The sequence below is a fragment of the Parasteatoda tepidariorum genome, chromosome 7 (assembly GCF_982258835.1).
Source record: "Parasteatoda tepidariorum strain Cologne lab strain chromosome 7, Ptep-v5.0, whole genome shotgun sequence".
Taxonomy (NCBI): domain Eukaryota; kingdom Metazoa; phylum Arthropoda; class Arachnida; order Araneae; family Theridiidae; genus Parasteatoda; species Parasteatoda tepidariorum.
Window position 1 is genome coordinate 82,900,690 of NC_141761.1, and position 19,856 is coordinate 82,920,545.

The 19,856-nt window shown below is 26.5% G+C and overlaps 1 protein-coding gene across 1 annotated transcript in view; it reads right to left on the bottom strand.

Annotated features, from left to right (window-relative positions):
* LOC107451709 (glutamate receptor ionotropic, kainate 2) overlaps positions 1-19,856 on the bottom strand; it is a 277,014-nt gene that overhangs the window by 95,697 nt on the left and 161,461 nt on the right. The window lies entirely within an intron of this gene.

Sequence of the window (19,856 nt, forward strand, 5' to 3'; positions counted from 1 at the left end):
AATTTAAAAGTATTCTTTAACAGACCAAAAGTTTAACTATGGTTTATGATAAAAATATCTTGTGAACATTTGAAGCTAAAGGCATCCCTTAAGCACCAAGGAATAAACTAAATTGGGTACTAAAGAAAACACATGAAATTTTAATACCAAAAGAAACAATAAAAAGATCATAATTCCAGCATGTTGCATGCTAAAGATATTCTAGTTGTATTTTTTAAGTCAAGCAAAAATATTTAAAGGCATCCGCATCTTATTGCTTTTGTCACTAAATTTCTTTGTGATCACATTTACCATTAGATGACTAATGTTATCTGGATTTTGGATCCTTAAATTATTCCAGACATTTTTCTATCATTTATATAATAAGTCTTATGTATAGCTCTTCGGTAAAGTTTTTGGTTCGGTTAAGTAAAGTTCGGTTGAAAATTTTGTTGCTCCCATTGAGACAGTTATATGTGGTAATATATACAACCACTTTTAACGTGCTAAGCTTTATCACATTCGTGTAGTTTTGACAATACTTTTTTCAGTGCTTTAAATAAGTTTCATAGCTATATATGAATGGCACTTTTAGTTGAAAATAACATTATGAACTTATAAGGTTATATATTTTAGTAATTTTTTTTATTTCATATTGAGTTGTAGCGAAAATTAGGCACAAGGTTTTTAGTCTCAATGTGCTTTAAGAAACGTATTATATAATATGAATACTGCTAAATAATGTTCTATATTAATGCATATTTTTTAACTCCTGTTGGAAAAAAAAGCACGTAAGAATCTGAAAATCAACATTCAGCTGGGAAAGAAATTTCGAAAATGCTTTTGAAATCTAAAGAAAAACTACATACCGAGTTTGGACTAAAACCATCCAAACTTGTTTAATTGTCGTAAAAAACAGGTAAATAATGTTCTGATAATACAGGCAATAATGCTGCTTAATAATGCCTTATCTTTATGCGTATTTTTTAACTCCTTTTAAAAAATAGGCACATAAAAATTCGAAAATCAACATTCAGCCAGGAAAGAAGTATCAGAAATGCTTTTGAAACCTGAAGAATAAATAAATACGGCGTTACAATCAAACGCTGTTTAATTGACGTAAAAAAGAGGTTACATCCTTGCGTTAATCTTCTTCTAGTGCTTTTCAACTAAACTGATTTTACTGGTTTTATTGTTGTATTTGCATAATAATTTTCTACCTCTAATGTGCACATTTTTTAAAACTTTATTTTTGAAATGGTCTTACAGTTTTTAATTTACTTTTAAAAATGTATATTAAAGGTGGATATTACTAAAAACCATACATTCTAATTCTTTACAAACTCTCTTATTTAAAAATAAATGGAATTTCAGTTTTCCATTCTGCTGAAATATGGTCTCGAAACATAATTGAATACGAATCAAAATTTTGATTTTATCTTGTTTAGAATTGGTTTCAATGAAAATAAGTGCAGTGAATCTTATAATCTTATCTTGAAAGGAGCTTGTTTGATAATCCAGAGATTATTAATGAAATTTATTAAGCAAGTGTAGAAAATAAGGAATATTTGCAAATGAAATTATGCATTATGCTATAGTTCTCATTAGTGTTCTACGTGTTACTGGTAGCTTCATTTCCCTAATAAGGTGAAGAGAAATAAGCTGAATTTGTAACTCAGTGAAGAGAAACACCGAAAGCAACTCATAAGTTAATCAAATTTGAAATGTATTTGCTGGAAGATTATGCAATGCATTTAATGGTTCTAGAAGCTAACACATTCCTTGAAAATTATCAATATAAAAATGAACAATATATCGATAAGATACTTTAATTGGAATTTTTTTTAACCTTAGAAGAAGAAAAAAAACCTTTTTTAATGAATCATTAAACACTAAAATGGCGTAAACATATTTTATGTAACAAAATGATAAAATTGTTATTAAAATAACTTTATTTTTAGTTTTTTTCCTATAATAGTACTATTTATCAGATTAAATCTCCCCTTACAAAAATGAAAGTGTTTTTAGGTGCTAAGGTTGATTATGAGGTTTATTTGATGTTAATTTCAAAAACTACCTACAAGCACCAATCCCCTAGGTTTAAAATCAAGGTGAATTAAGTTGGTTTATTCACGCTTAAGGTTGTTTTGTGGTAGAGGGAAATCTACCTAAAAGCAACAAGCTTAGAAAGTGCTTTTAGGTGTATATGTTGTTTTTGTCAACACTTCAAGCAAATAAATGTATTTGAGATTTGGATAATTTCAACTAAAGGTTTTGGTGAGCTATACATGAGGTCTTATTTTTAAGTTGTAGATGGAGATGAAATTCAAGTTTATTGGTGTGGTTATTTTTTGGTGCAAAGCATGGCTTCATTTTATACCTTTGGTGTATTTTTTTACACCTCTCAATCTCAAAACAACCTCAAAAAAATTGCTTTTGAAAGGGTAGTTATTGGATAACATAAGATCTAAACTAGTTATTAGATAATAATTAGAGGTGAGTGCTAGTTCAAATTATAAAAAAAAAGTGAATTACTTTCATAGTTTTAGTCATAGCGTGATAATTTCTTAAATATATTCATTTAAAACTTAAAAGTCATTATTTAAATATTTGAAACTTTTTTTTCTGTAAATATATTTAAAATTTTGATCATTATGTTCTAAACAACTATTAATTAATTTGCTTTATAATTGGAACTTGATTAATATAGGCAAAGTCATTATTTTCCTACAGGCACTTATTTAGCCTTCATATCAAACAATTTATTAGTATTGTTTCCAATTAGGTGTTTCTCAACTTTTAATATTTTCTCTAGAACACAGCCCAATGCATTACAAAATCTAAATGCAGACATGGATATCGTATTCAATTTCACCAAAAATGCTCTACTAAATATTTTGAATACATAGTTTTCCTTTTTATAAATTTAAGCCCTTCGCATGCATAAATTATATTTTAAATCCAAAATTGATTCAATAAAATCACAGCTGAGATATATTAACGGTTTAACTTTATAATTTGAAACAAGAGCCCCATACTCAAAGCATTAATCCCACAGGTGATGATATTTTCTATATGTACCTACTTCTAATATATTAAATAACTAGCAAACAAAATAAACAACAACAAAATAAATAACCAAACTAAATAAACAAAATTATATATTGTTAAAAATAATTATTAGTGTGCAAAGTTTTTAAATGCGGCGACTTTTTCTGTCACATATAATAAAACTAAAATTATTATTTTTATTTTTTTATAGTTATTTTTAACTTTCTCCAATGGCTTATCCCACCAAAATTAGTATTGACTGCACTAATTACTATTTTACATGATACTATAGCTGGAATCCAGTTCTTGATAATCAATATTTGAAGCGATAAAACAATTTTTTCTAAAAAAAATTTCTTACTCCAGTATCTACATTAGGTACTTCGGCACCAATGCTAGCATATGTAGTACCTACTAAAATAACAACACCTACCATATAATCGATGCTGCGCATTACTAAAATTACTAAGGCATCATTGACGTATAGTGAATTCTTAGCGTCCTAATAAAAAAGAAAAACAATTTTCCCCACTTGTTCGTATTTTAGTTTTATGGAAATTCGTTTCAATAACGTAACTTCAAATAAAAGAGGTACACAATTACAATTTACTTTAAAAATGCCAATTCGATGATTTAGTCCTCATATATCACCCACGTTAAACATTTAGCTTACTTGAAAAAATCAATAAAATATTTAAATATTAAAGAAGACGGAATATTTCTTTTATATTAAATAAAGTTGAAAGCTATATTCAATAATTGGAGAAAACAGAATTGTGTGCAGTTAAATTTATGAAGTGACTAATGCATTGGCAATGTGAAAAAATCATATCTGAAACGTTCATCATGAACTAACTGTTCGAAACTTTTGAACAACTTTCTGAATTGAGAGTTAAAATTGCCCTGTCCAGTCGCTGCTGAAATTTCAGGATGATAGTATAAATGGTATTGTGGTTATTAGAGAAACAAAGACAAACTTCTCATTTTACTATTATATAAAGATTATATATATTTATATATATTTACTATTATATATATTTTTATATAAAGAAAAAATACTAAAATTTTTAAATGCAGGGATTCGAATTTTTGAACGATTTTTGATCACTTGTAATTGTTTCTAAAAGTCATAAGAAAAGATATTAATTAATTAATAAAAATATTTTCACACATAGTTTTGAAACAATTCTACAACTTTTTCAGTAATCACTTTTAAATATTTTAAATCATATTAACCCATAATTATGTTCAAATTTGAAACAAAATTATTAAGCTGTGAAATTAATCCATAATATCTTGTATTTTTTTCAAATATTTTGTAATTTAATTTATTTTCATACATTTTGTAATTCGATCATATGTTTTCTTTTACTTATTGTAATTTAATCTTTTTTACCCGATTCACTTTCATATTCATTAAATTTAATTTTTCACAAATGACACTGGGGCACAATTATTTTTTCGTTGCATGAGAGTTCTTAACAGATCTTAGATACCTTCATATCTGTGATTTTAAATCTACAATCAGTTTCTCTCTTGAAACTACAGGATTTTTTAAAATGAATTCAATTAAGTTAATAAACTTTAAATTTGTAGCATATTTTCTGTGAAAATGTAGAAGTTTAAAATCGTTATGTAGAGCAAATGGTCGCGCATATGGTGCGACAAACTCTTAGGAATCTGATAAATGATCTTCACAATTAAAATTGTACAGCAACCTAGTATGACGGGAAACGTCGTTATACACCACTAAGGGAGCTTATCTGTTATGAACTATATTTTCGTGTGCTTATGAACAAATCATAATTGGGTAGCTCACCAGTGGTGTATTTTCTGGGCATTAGTTCCTAAGCAATTTTATGGTGCGCTCTAACTATTTTAGAAGTTTATCGCAACCTTTCCCGGCCCCCATTTTTATATAGCATTTTTAAACTTATACATTTGCCAAAAAATGACAATTTTGTGTCATTTAAGAGTAGTTTAGGCAGCAAAACTAATTTCAGATTTATTATTCCCCGCTTTAATTAGGCAAGATCAAACATTCGATTACGATCTAGTTTGTATAAATGAAACCAGAACTTTGTTCCTCAGTGAAAGAAATGCTACACCCTACATCAGCATGTGCGTGATTGCAAGGTTTCTCAAAGATTAAAAACTAGATTTTGATATCATCTAACTTAAAATGGTTGCTTCATCAATTTAGTCTTTGCTTAATGACATCCAAATAAAGAATTTGAAATTGATGCTAAGTGTTTCGCCTTCATAAAATAAAGTTTTACGTTAAGCCTTTATTTTAAATTTTAAATGTATTTTCTTATTTTTCTAAAAAAAACTGATATTACATAAAATCTCACCAAAAAACTATCTTTATAACATTTTATCTTAAAAATAAAAGTAATATAATTAATAAAGATGATTGAAAATGTTATCATGTGTTAGCATAGAAATTTATTAAGAGAAACAAGGTTCTATAACAATTTGATAGCTAATAAGCTCATTACTTTTAAAGCACTTTCAAGATTCATTTTTCATCAGGAAAATAATAGATAACAAATGAGAAATATCGAAGTTTCTGTCACAGCAATATGGATTTTTATGAACCAGTATTTGCTAAAAATCACTTTATTAATAATGAAACCAAGATCGTATAATAATGTAGAAATTGCTTGACCATGAAAAAGGAGCAACAATTTATCCATTTTCTTACTTATTTTGTTCTTAATTAAAGAGAAATTGTTTTCGTTTTTAAGGGATTGCCAGAAAATAATTATCTGCTTTAAAATAAGAATTTCCTTTCGTTTATTTTTCTAAAATATTCAACATTTGTTGCTGTACTTGTTTTTCTAAAAATAGATCAATAAACACTATGCAAATTAAATTTTTTTTTTTTGAGATTGATTATTCATAGTTTAATATCAAGTCAAGTGAATATGGGCGATTCCACGTTAGTGGGACAATCCGAAATTATAATTTAAATCAAGTGTATTTTCTGAATATGAAAAAAATAATTTAAGGGATTTAGATACTTAATCAGTTTAATTAATTAATTTAAGGTTAAATATAAATGGATAAATACGTATATACAGAGTATATTTTTTTCAAATATATTAATTAATTTTGCGTCACTCGACAAAACCGTTTAAATTACTCATACATATTTTTAGAAAATTACCGTGGTTATGTTAAATATTATTTATTGCATGCCATTACAGGATGCATGCATTACTGGATGCATCCATTGTTGGATGCTTTTCTCTGATTCTTGCGCAATTATATAACCATTAAGCTCTCTGCCACTCTCGTAAGTTTTTCAATCTTAATTGCTTAAAAAAGTGTGTCAAAAGTTATTGGTGCAACACTGTTTTGCTTTCGTTGCATCAATGAGAATACACTATACGGAACTCAGCTATGTTTGGTATTTTAAACTCAAATATGTTTAGTTTTCCCAAATTAAATACACCTAATTGTTTTATAAATAGATATTAAAGATTTTAATGCTAATATATTTTACTAAAATAATACAACATATTCCTATCACACATATATTCTTTACAATATTGAATAATAAAAAAAAGACAACTCGAAAATAATCTATTCTCAAGTAAATTGTACTTTTCAGAGCTACGAAAAAATTATTTCAAATTTTGGATGGAAATATCGTTTAAAAAGCACTTCGCTGTTAGATACCTCTTTCTACAAAAGAAAATTTACGCAATTACATAAACATTAAGCTCTCTGTCACCTGTTTGTAAATTTTGCAAGCATAATTGCTTAAAAGTGAGCTTCAAAAATTATGCTTTGCTTTCTTTGCATCGATGAAAATATATTATATGGGTCTCAGCTATGTTTAACTCAAATATGCTTAGTTTTTCTGAATTAAATATTATCGAATTATTTTATAAGTAAGAAATGATGATTTTAATGCTATTATGTTTTACTATCGAATTATTTTATAAGTAAGGAATAATGATTTTAATGCTAATATGTTTTACTAAAATAATATTACTTAGTCCTATCACACATATATTCCATACAACATTGAGAACGTAAACCACATCTCAGAAATAATGAATCGTTAAGTAAACTGTATTTTTCTTTTCAGAACTACGAAAAGAAAATTAATTTTAAATTTTGAATAAAAAATTCGTTTTAAGAAACAACTAATTGCTCGATCCATTTTTTGATGCTTCCGTAATAATATAAATATTAAGTTCTCTGACACCTGCGCATACATTTTGCAAGCTTAATTTTCAAATTTCCTTAATTGGTAATTTTACGAGGCTTTTTTCTCCGTGCAGTAATAAATAATATTTATGGATAATATGATTACAATATTTGTTAAATGACTTATATGCCATTTAGTTTGGTTTTACGAACCATAATCATGGGATTTTTTTACCATGAATGCCGTTGTCAAACAGAACGGTAATTTTACCAGTTTTTTTTTATCACGTTTTATCAAAAAGGATCCAAAATAATGAGCTTATTTTCCATCATTCAATAAAATATTGTAAATATTCAATTGTTTGAACAGTTCATCTGTAAAATATTGTATAGATTTCTATTTAGTAAAATATTATGAACATTCATTCTATAAATTTTACCAATGTTTTAACTATTCATTCTGTAAATTATTGTAAATGTTTTACAGAAGTAAAAGCTTTTTTATGCACACACGTTAATTACACAAGTTTTTTTTTCAAAAGCAATCTTTTTTGAATAAACATGTATAAAATTAAATATGCATATTTAGTAAATAAAGTTTCGTGATTACACTCGATGTAGTTCAGAAATATTTAAATTATACGACAAATATGAAAAACAATATTCACCAATTTCTTTCTTTTTTTTGCGTAAATGTACTAAAACTAATTTTTGTTGCAACTTTTATTTTTTATTCAATTTTTAGGCCAATTTTTACCATTATAAAATGAGCTGCTTTAGAAAGTATCTTGAGTTTCAAGTATTTCCTTGGTTAATATTACATTTCTTTTACATAAATGATGTATTTTTGCACTAAAATGTACATTTTTACTCACTTTTTCCACTACTTAAGTTTTAAAAAAAGCATTTGATCAATGCCTTATTCTCATCGCAACTTTAAACATAACGTAACCTATTTTGCATTTAAATTTAAAACAAAAATATCTAACAACTTGTATTCAAACTTGTACAAGAATCTTTAAAGTAAGATAAGACTAATCTATTACCTTATTTCACGATATATCATTATAGAACTAATAAAATCGTGCTCAAATAAAATATCTAATCGATAATTTTATGGGTATGTATAAGCTATAAAACAAACCCTCGATTTTTTTCTTTTCTCTTTAACGATTGTTTTTTTTTTACAAAAGAAAGCAAACGGACTAGAATTTTAAAGTACCTTATGGTTGAAATGTTTTCGATTTTAGTGTGATCTATTTGAAATTTTCCTACTAATGTATTCTTCCCACGAACAAAATCATTTCTTTTACTGATTTGCTATTCAAGGGTTCTTTCTATTGTTCTTACTACTGTTCTTTCTATTCTAAGGTTGCTTTATGTTTTTTCAGCGACAAAAATCACTTTTTTCTGAAGAAGAGTTAACAGGTAAGCTTACACATAGTTTTTTGTTTACTTCAAGACAGCGTTTTACATTTTTCTTATAAAAATATGAAACAAGTCGTCTGTCCCTGAATGTCTGGAATATTTTTAAAAAAAAAACAGAAATGGAAATGGTGAGCCTTTGAAATAAAATTTCAAAGGCTCACCATTTCCATTTGTGAATTTTTGTTCCCTGTTAACGATTTTACGGGAAGAAATTAGGTCATGATCAGCGACTCTTTTATAATCGATATATATTCATATAAAGAACTCATTTTCTTCATTTCCTAATAATATAAGAGAAAGTTACTGGTGTATAGTTGCATAACACAAAGTTAATAAATCCTACTCTGGATTTTAGTTTACTACACTGAGAACTTTTTCTTTTTATTGTTCTTTCTACCATTCTTCCCATTCTAAGATTTCTTTCAATTTTTTCAGCAACGAAAACCATTTTTTTTGTGAAGATGAGTTAACAGGAAAGTTTGTTTTGCTTTTTTTACTCCAAGATAGCGTTTTACGTTTCTTTAAAAGAATATGAAACAAGTCGTCAGTCCCAGAAAGCTGGATTATATTTGTTAAAAAATTCAGAAATGCAAATGGTAACTCTTCTAAATAAAACAAAAGGAATTCAAGAAACAAAGCTTTAGCGAATTGTTGTCCTCTGTTAACGATTTAACGGGAAGAAAGTAGGTCATGATCAGCGACTCTTTTATAATCGATATATTCATATAAAGAACTCCTTTTCTCGTCTTTCTTATTGCTGTAAGAGAAAGTTACTTTTGTATATTTATGTTACACAAAGTATAAGGTACATATGGTACCAAAATATACGGTATTTAAAAGACTCATTGGATATTTTTTTCTATTCATATGGTAACGGTTCACAGCAAAATCTGATTTTCAAAATAATAGATCTTTATTACCATACATAAAATAAAAAATACAAAAATTCAAATCTAACAGCTAAAATTATTTTTATGCCATACGCTAAGGTTTCAATGCGAAACTACTAAATTTTACCAAATTTTCAAAATTCTATCACATATTGTAAACCATACTTTGGTGTTAATTTTACCAAATATTTTTATCAAAACTCTTCGGTAAGAAATTCCAAGCTATTTGGTGTTTCCATAAAGTCAGGAAAACCATAAATTTTACCGAATTTTGGAAGTTTAAATTATACTTTTTTTATCAAAACAACATTTAGCAACAAACTCTCTTTTTCATTAAGCAAATGCATCACGACACTCAAATCTGAAAGTACTATCATGCAAGAGATGAACTTAAAACCACTTTTATTTTGGAAATATGAGTTGCGTTTTATAAATAAGCAATGAGATTTTATTTTTTCTTAATCTTTAAAAGCCTTCAACAATTTACTAGCCAGGGGAGGCTAGTTTCATGTGGAAACAAATATGATGAGTAATCAGTTAATAATATAGATATAATTTAACTAAAATTTAAGTTTGTGAGAAACTAATTATTTTACTAATTAAATTAGAAAAAAACCTCTCTAGTGTTATTGCTAACTTTCATACTAACGTATGTGCTAATTTCTCAGCGAAAGAACTAAAGATCTAAATAGTAATACTATATATAATAGTAAATGGAATTATTATATTAACAATAATAAATAGTAATAATAAATAATAATAATATTCTTAAAAGTCTAATATTATATCAACTAAAACATGGAGTAGTCTACAAACTAACAGACAAAAAAATATGAAAAAAATTAAAATATTAATAATATAACATCAAAGTAAACATCAACGTAACGTATAACATCAAAGTAATGTTCATAAACGTATTAATATAAGAATTAATATTCATTTGTTAAAATATATCATAGGTTTAAAATCTAAAGGAAAAATGTTATTGCAGTTTTTCTTCATACTATCTTAATAAATAAAGCTGTGATTTTAATGACAAAGAGAATTTATTTGTCATTTCTTAAAATTTACTTCCTGAAAGCTAGTAAAAGTCTTAAACCGATATCTTGTTTCAGTATATCTTTAATAAAGAAAAGCGTTTTACACTTTGAAAATGTATTCAAATAATAAAAATATTTTATTTCAAATTTTTGTTTTCTGATTAGAGAGTTTGAATAAAAGGAAAATACAGAGCAAGAATTTTTATTTTTCGACACTACACTTATATATAACAAATGAGATACGGAACTGTCAGTAATTACTGACATATTTTTTCTTCTTCACAAAATGGCTTTAAGACATGCATTAAAAGATAAAAAGAGCATAGTAATATTATTTAAAAATAGTGACAAATTTGAGAGTAGTATTAAGAGTTTGAAGTTGCTTTAGTTAACATTTTCATCAAACGAAGATGAAAGACTTTTATTTATTTTATTTTAAGTATTAAGACTTCTATAATTGCAAAAATTTTAAATAGCTATGTGGCAATATTTTTTTTATTGATAATGTTACATTTTAAACTATAATGTCAGAATCAAATTGAATCGAAATTTAATTTGCGCTACGGCACAAATTTTTCAGAAGCGCCAAAATATATAGTATTTTCAACAATGCCCAAAAAAATCTAAATGCATTGTTTTTAAACTTTTATTACAAAGTGTATTTACAGACACAAAGATATCTTTCATTTACGGGTTGAAAAAGTGTTTTAAAGATTTAAAGTGCATGGATGTTGGAAAAATTATGAGAAAAAAGCAAATGAGGAGCAAAGGGATAGTTTAAGATATGCTGATTGAACGACTAAAAAATGGTGATTTGACTGCTATGTGACAACTGAAGAGGAATCACTTTGGTAAATTTTTACAAGAATAGTGCTTGAAAGAATGAAAAAAATGTGATTGACAAGAGCATGAGACCAAAACAAGCAGGCTTCAGAGCTAATGAGTCTTGTGTTAACCCTATTGCATCATTGAGAAACAATCTATTGAATGTAACCAATAATGATAGATTCATAGAATTTGAAAACGTTTTTGGAATTTGACGCAGAGAAAGACCATAGAATATATTTAAGAATGTTTTGTAAGCATTATCAGAAATAAATATGAAGATTACCATATATGAGTCGGCCAATAGTCAGAAACCAACAAGGTTGATTCGACTGCTAGGCAAAATTTTATACTTTCTCTAACAACTTTCTTGATTGCTGTTGACTGGATTATGAAGAGAGTATCTCAGAATAAAAAGATTATACGATAGAATAATGCTGAATAGCTTTCTAACCTTGTTTTCGCACATGCTTTAAGGCTACCGTCCAACACCCTTCAAGATATGGAAACAAACATTTTTAAAGCAGATGTATGGGAAAAAGGGCTTCTTGTAAATTTAAATGAAACCAAAGGTAGTTAAATGAAATATTCTTAGAAAATATCAAACTTGAACAACAGTTTTGCATATCTTGGAAGCATAAATAAGAAAGAGGAAGAACTGTTAAAGTTATGATAAATAGATTAAACAAAGCTCGAAGGAGACCAGCAATTTAAATAAATTCTGGAAAAACAAAAACATCATAAATTCGAGGAAAATAAGAATTTTCAAGACTCATAATAAACCTGGTCCACTCTATGGATCGGAGACATAAAACTAGAAGAAAAGTAATATAAAAAGGCTTCAAGTTTTTATAGAAGTTAAAGATGATTTTTCCATATCGACTGGTATTATGAAATTTGTAACACAGAAATCCTTAAACAGCGAAACAGAAACTATAATTGATTAAAAATTAAAAAAGAAGAAACAAAATGGGGAAAAAATCCAAAGGGCAATAGATTGGTAACGATTTGCATAAATCTGAGAAATTTAACAAGCTTTAGAAAGACAAGTCTTAGTTTAAGAAATGTAAAGCAAGTTTTTGATTGGATCCCTCAAGGCTGTACAGAAAGATGAAGAATTAAAAATATTTGACTATGGGCGATTATAAATGAGTTTACAACAATAGGCAAGACATGGAAAGAGACAAAATATCTGGTCTCAAATCGAGTGAGAGCTATGATGGTCATACTTTTCTTCGACTTTCAGTTCGAACATTTTTGAACCTAGATTATACTGGATATAGATCATGAAACTTTAACTAAAATATCAAAAAAAAAATCTCCGAAAATTCAATGCATGTACCAAAACACACAATAAAGATTTTTTTTGTCAAAATCGATGAGCAACGTTTTTCAATATTTATTGTGTTTTTTATTAAATCTCATTTAAAATTTTACATTTGAAATGAGTCTACAATTTTTAATCGGAAACATTGCAAAAGTGCTAATGAAATTTATACAAAAGTGGTATGTTACCAATATCAAATTAAATAAACAGTTTTTAGCTTAAATAGACATTAAAATATAGTTTCCGTAAATGAAAAACATTTCTTTTTTATAATAAAGGCTTTCTAAATTTGTGGGAAAGTGCATAAAAATAATAAGATAGTTAATTAATAAAAATTATAAGATAATTAATAAATAAAAATGATAAATAAAAATAATAAGTCATAAATATTCTTGTGTTCACAATACATCGAACCTAATTTTAAGAAAAAGATCTAAAAGCATAAAAACTTTTTTAGACATATTATCCCAGAAACTCTGCCAAAAAGCACGAAAAATCTTAGTTATCAGGCTTTTGAATTAACGGAGACCAAAGACATACTTTCGACTCAAAGATAATAAGAATTTGATAGAAAAATCTGAAGTTATTTATTCATTTTTGAGAAGCAATAATGAGAAATGAATTACTCTCTAGTAATTACCATCTTTGGTGAATTATAATGTGAAAAAATCCTATTTCTGTTAAAAATGCCTTTAGTCATTACACATCAAAGAAAGAAGTAGGGAAACACATTTGAATTATTCATATCCCTTGTAAAAGCTAAATAAAAGATTTGCCTAAATTTCTTAATTAGTTGAAATTTTTGATTCATATGTTTTGTAAAATATCAAATTTAATCAGCATAAATTACTATAGAAATTACGTTTTTAATGCAAAGCAATTCTAATGCAATTCTAATAATTTGTGTTTGGCACTAGGTTTCACCTACGCTTTAACAACACTTTCTGAGAGTTTTCGAAGCATTTTCTACCTGTCTTATGTTTTCACTTTTTTAACAGTATTTCGTATTTTCTGTTCCATGAAAATTTACGGTAAAAAACAACTTCACTAAAGGGTACCAGTACTTTTTTTATCAAGAATTTGACGTGAATTTGTTTTTTACGTACAGTAAAAATTTATCGTCACTATAACATTTATTTCTAAACGTCTTCTATCTACTATAAATCTTATATGATGATGTTCGAAATAAAATAAACGAAATCTCATTTGTAACTACTTTCTGTAGACCTACAATGGGAATAATAAGTATCTATGAAAATGGATAGTATTTTACTAAAGAGAAAAATGCTAATGTATTTTTCAAAGACATAACTTTAAAAACTATGTTATACTGTAACCTTAAAAAATTCAATTACAGAAGTGTAGGTCAGATTTATGAAAGACTTTTATTCGATAATATCTTACTCTTGTTTAAAAAAATATTAAATATGTGCGCAGTGCATTGAAATCTGTGCACAGTGCATCAATTTAACTAACATCAGAACCATTTTTTTCCAACTTATATAAAGTAAATAACATTAGCAATAAATTAGAAAGAAAACACAGTATTTCCGTTATGTAGAATGTGCAGAATGTAGAATTTCATAATATTATAGAAAAAGTAGAATTTTATTGGAACAGTACAATATACAGTTTTTAGTAACATAACAATATACAATATACAGTTTTTTGACCATTATCAACTAACATGGTTTCAAAACCATAAGAAAGCTTAACTGGACATTTTAGAATTGAAGGCACTAACATTATTTAAGAATTTCTTTCGCGAAATTTCTATTTGTGTAGCTAAAGCTTGTTTCAAATTAACAAAATTTAAGCTAAAAATTGACGGAAATTTTTTTTTTAACAAATTTAAGCTTCTTAAGCTACTGTTGGTTAGAAAATTTGTAATTTGAAACTAAAAACTAATTTTGAAAATGATATTTATTACTTTCACAGTTGTTCTTATTTCATGTAAGTAGTCATATTTGTATTGTTTTCTACGGATTACAACAAAAATTTATATTAATTCATGTGTTTCATAATATTGCAAAGTAGATTCACTGTGAAAAATTCCGGATTAAATTACGGTCTAAAGTACCGTAAAATCCATTTTAACTGTGAACTATTATACCGTAGTTTTTACAGTGACATTTATTTAATTAGAGTGATTCAGTGATTACCTTGTGATTAGTAATGTAAAGATAGCGGTATATCAAATGTTTTGTTGAGTAACATGTTCTGGTAAAAATGGATTCTACGTTAAAAAGTATTTTTTACCGTAATTTGATTCGGAATTTTTTACAGTGTATATATTATAACTCGAAGAAGAATATAGAAACTTTTCCATTTTTTATTTTACATAATAAAAAATGGAAAGCACCAGGTACACAAGCAAGACATTCTGTAGATTTCTAATATTAGGTATATAGTAGCATACTTAATGAAACCAAAACTCTTTTAACTTTATATAACTATAACTTTTTATATTCTGTTTTCTTTTGTTAACTAGCGTGCTACTTCACTGACTAATTCTTTCATTCTCGTTTTCTTCAGAAAATTAATGATGCCAAAAAGAATTTTTCTGGAGGATGAAATGCCAGATGAACATCGATCGTTTATCTTGAGAACAAATGAAGTTATAACAAAAAAAAAGTCTGAATAATGCAAAAGGCTTAACTCTTAAGTTTTTTACTGTTTCCAAACGTTGTTACTTTCTACAAAAATTTTATACATTTTTTTTTGAAAATTTTAAATTTAAGAAACTCTTTCTCTTCTTGAAAAATTGAAATTTCTGAGAATAAATGAGCTCAGATGTTTTAATAAGGCATAGAATAACAATCCAAAAACTTAATTTTATTTAAAAACGCACAAATACAATCAAGTTCAAAAAACTTTAGACAGTATAGGAACACTGAAATTTAAATTTGTAAGCATTTTAAATGGGTATTTTTCGAAGGCGTCTCTAAATAATTGTTTTTGTATATTAATTGTTAATACTAATACCAATTTATCCAATTGGGTTTCTGAAATCGAAAAAGAAGATAAGATTCTTTAAATAATTATTTATTATTGACCAGATGCTAATAAGAATGATAAATATTAATAGTAGATTTGGGAAGTAAATAAATATTAATTTTTAAGACTATATCATTCGGTATGCTAAATAATGATGATATGGAATGCAAATAGTTAATAATTTTAAGGGATACGTGACTTGCTATTCTGAAAACTAATGGTATGTAATATGAATTACATGCAATCATTTAATAAGGCCATGCCAATTTATACGTTGATTATTACTTAAAACCACTGTATGCAAAACGAAACTCGCTTTAAGCAATTATAATTTTTTTAGATAAAAATTTATTTATTTTAATACGTGATTTGTTTTAAACATTGATTTTACTCATTGTTTGATTATGCGATAGCATGGATCAATTAGAATAGATATATGGTTCAAATTAATGCCTTATTAAAGTTTCTGCTAATTTGCACTGTTCAATAGATCAAAGTACCAAAATTATGGCTCAACAGTGAAATGTTTGTTTAGAGTATGTACATACAAAGTGCAAACATACATACAGTAAATTAGACAACTTACTATAAGTATGTTTGCACTGCAAGCATACTTTGCAATTACGAACAGCGCAAACATACTTATAGTAGATTATACTTATAGTAAAATTATTTTTTTCATTGAAAAACACATCAACATGCATTTATTCGATATAAGAAAACTACATGCAAATAATATAAAACATTTACAAAAATAAGTTTTCAAACTTAATATTAATATTATAAAAATTACAACAATTTATAAACGAAATAATCAAATATTGTGGCACAGAAGAACAAGTTCAATAACTCGAAAATATGAAAGACATTATCAAACTATGTTAGAGTAATATTCCCTAACATCACATGTAATACTCCCTAACATTCAACAGTTGCAATTTTGAAATGCAGTAGCATATCATAATTATAACTGCTGAATGTTTATTTGTAATAATTGTTGAATAATTGTTGCATAACTGTTGAATGTTTATTTGCTTTTAACATCAACAACAGTATTGCATTTACCCAAAAATCACTTGAAGCCCTTATTTGTTGAAGGAAATTTGCAGTATTTTCGCAAATATTTATCCAAGGAATATTAATTTATTTACCTTTATATTTGGATTTTCAAATTTCACCTTTGTTACTCTTAAAGCATTTTGTAATTTTATCAAAAACAACAACCAAGAATTTATAAACATAGTTTCTTTTTTTAATAATAAGCATTTCTTTAAAAAAAGTATCGAAATTAAATGAAACAAGGGAAATAACTGACAGGTAAATAAATGAAAAAAGGTGAATTTTTGCATTATAACAGTGAACTGTTAAATACTAAAATATAATATTTTGGGATATTTTTTCTCCATTTTCAACGTATTTTTATTTTCAATTTCTTTCATAATGAAAGAAAAATGAGATTTGGATATGTATAAAGATTTAAATTACTTAACAAAGAAGTAAATTTTTCAGGAGCAAAAATTCTAAGCATGGTTGGAAAAAAAATACTCAATGAAACTCATCTTATTGAAATAATAACAATAAAATTTAGGAGAAAAAAACATAACAAAAACTAGAAGTTTTATATTACGTGTTAAATTTAAAGTTTCAATAAAATTTTGCTGAAATTAATCTTATGAAAACTATATTTTAATTCATGTTCTAACTGATCACACACTGTTTTTTTCCTAATAATGTTAGCTGCATGAACCATAGTCTTCGTTACTTCAAACACTGATAAAGTATTTCTAAAGCTATTTCTTAAGCTATTTCTTAGCTATTATTATTAGTTCCTTCTAAGCATCTTGCTTAAAGTTATAAGAAATGTGACTAAAATAACTATTGCTAAAATAAATTACCCATTCGAAAGAGTCACACAAAAAGTCTGAAAAATATATGCTTATACTATTTTTAGCATTAAATGAATATATTAAAGGTCATGTGAGTCCTCAGGGACTGGCGTTCCTGAAAACAATTTTGATTCTACTTTCCCAGGGGACTTTCTAAGTCAGTTGAAGCCCTTATTTGTTATTTCTTAGTTGGTATTAGTTTCAAAGAAATACAGTGTAAATAATATTTATTCTCTTGTTAAAGAAATATAAATTAACTATGGTTAAAATTATAAAAATATATCCTTAAAATTTTGATTTACTTAACTTGTTTGCCTAAAATAGTAAAAAATATACATATATCTATATATTTTTTTATTGTTATGAGATAGGTATATAAAATAGAAATTAATAAATTCTTCACACTTGGGAAGCTTATAAATGTTTTGATTCGGAGTATTAAATGCATAGATAAAATGTCATATGAATAATCAGACTAACGTTCATTCTGAGCTATTTTGAAGCAGTTTTCCAGGGAGTCTTTTTATGTCAGTTATGAATCTTTTTCTACTTTAATTTTTGGCTAACATTGTTCTCAAGTAAATTTAATTTTGAAACTATAAATTACCTTATTGAGAAATATAAATTATAGGCATAATTGCAACTAAATAACAAACACACTTTGAAAAAACAAGCTTAAAATCAGATTCTTAGAAATCGTTTGAATAATCATAGTCAAAAGAATAGTTCTTTTTATCATTTTTGTAGATAAAATAAGCAACTAAAGTAGTTATTGATAAAATAGATAAGGTGCGGCAAAAATAGGCAAGCTCTTTAGATAAATTTACTCGGAAAGCTGAAAAACTATTTGGATATTAAATAGATAGATTAAAGGTCATACAAACCATCAGAGAATAACTTTCATTAAAACTGTTTTGAAGCAGTTTACCTGGAAGACCTTCTATTTCAGTCAGGATATTTTTTGTTTTCTATTCCTTGGTTTGTGTTAGCCTCAAACAAATACAATCTAAGAAATATTCATTATCCTTTTGGGAAATAAAAATTATGTTATTTTAACTATTTAGTTAAAACTTCTAAAAAATGCGTGCCAATTTAATTTTATTCAACTTGTTTGATTAAAAATAATCTATAAAATAATAATTTTTAAGTGATAAAAGGTCCAATTGGCTAATATATTAACTATTAGTTTCGATAATTGTAGCTAAATACTGCAATTTGAGAATTTATTTCAGAAAAAAATTGGAATTTTCATAGATTGAAATTGAATTATTTTTAATTTTTATAACACAATTAAACGTCATTGGATATGAAAAAAAATAAAAATTGGAAAGGAATGGTGTGAATGCTTTTCGTAAAATTCAATCTATAAATAAATAATAAATTGATAATAAACCAGAAAAATAAATTGCACATTAAAAAATTATTTCAGTTCAATCTACAGTAAAACGCAACGGAACTCACTGTACTGGTAGTAAATCCATTCGTACCGGAACATGTTACGGAACAAAAAATCTGATGTACAGTAATTTTTACGAAAATAGCAATTTTCGTAAAATCCCTCAAGTTAAACAAATATTACAGTAAAAATAAATATTATTTTACAGTGCTGCAAATTTCTATGAAATAACAGTTAAATAACACTTTATTTAATAGTTATTTTACCATATTTAAACAAAACAGTCAAGTTATCACAAATAAGATGATATTCAAACTGTTAATTGTGAGGAAAACCGCTTATTAACTGCTTTCAGCTTATACGGTTAAATAACTCGAATTTTATTGCAGAAACTAGGTCTACCCAATGAAGCCACTTAGTTCCGTGCAGCTGGTTACATATTGTAGTCGAGAGGACTAATCTGTCAGTCTCATGACCGGCAGAACGGGGGTTCGAGTCCTGAAGCGACCACCGCAATGTTTCCCTCTACTTCATCACATGAAGAGTTTCCAGTATCCTACACTCCCAAATTTGTGCAATGCAGACTACTACTGCTCTTCCTAAGGAAAGCCTATCTCCAATGTCCTATTGGACTTCTTTTTTATGGTTTTGAAACCACGCTAGTTATAATTGGTTTAAAAAAAACATATAGTTTTAGATTCATGGTTTTATAACCCTACTAAATCTAAGCACATTCAAAACTGTGTAAAGGTAAAAAATGCTTTCTTTTTTACCGTAAACCTAACAGTTAATTGGATGTACTGACTGCTGGCTATTTTACTATAATATTAGAATGAAAATTCTTACAGTGTACACTAAGAATGGATTTCAAGG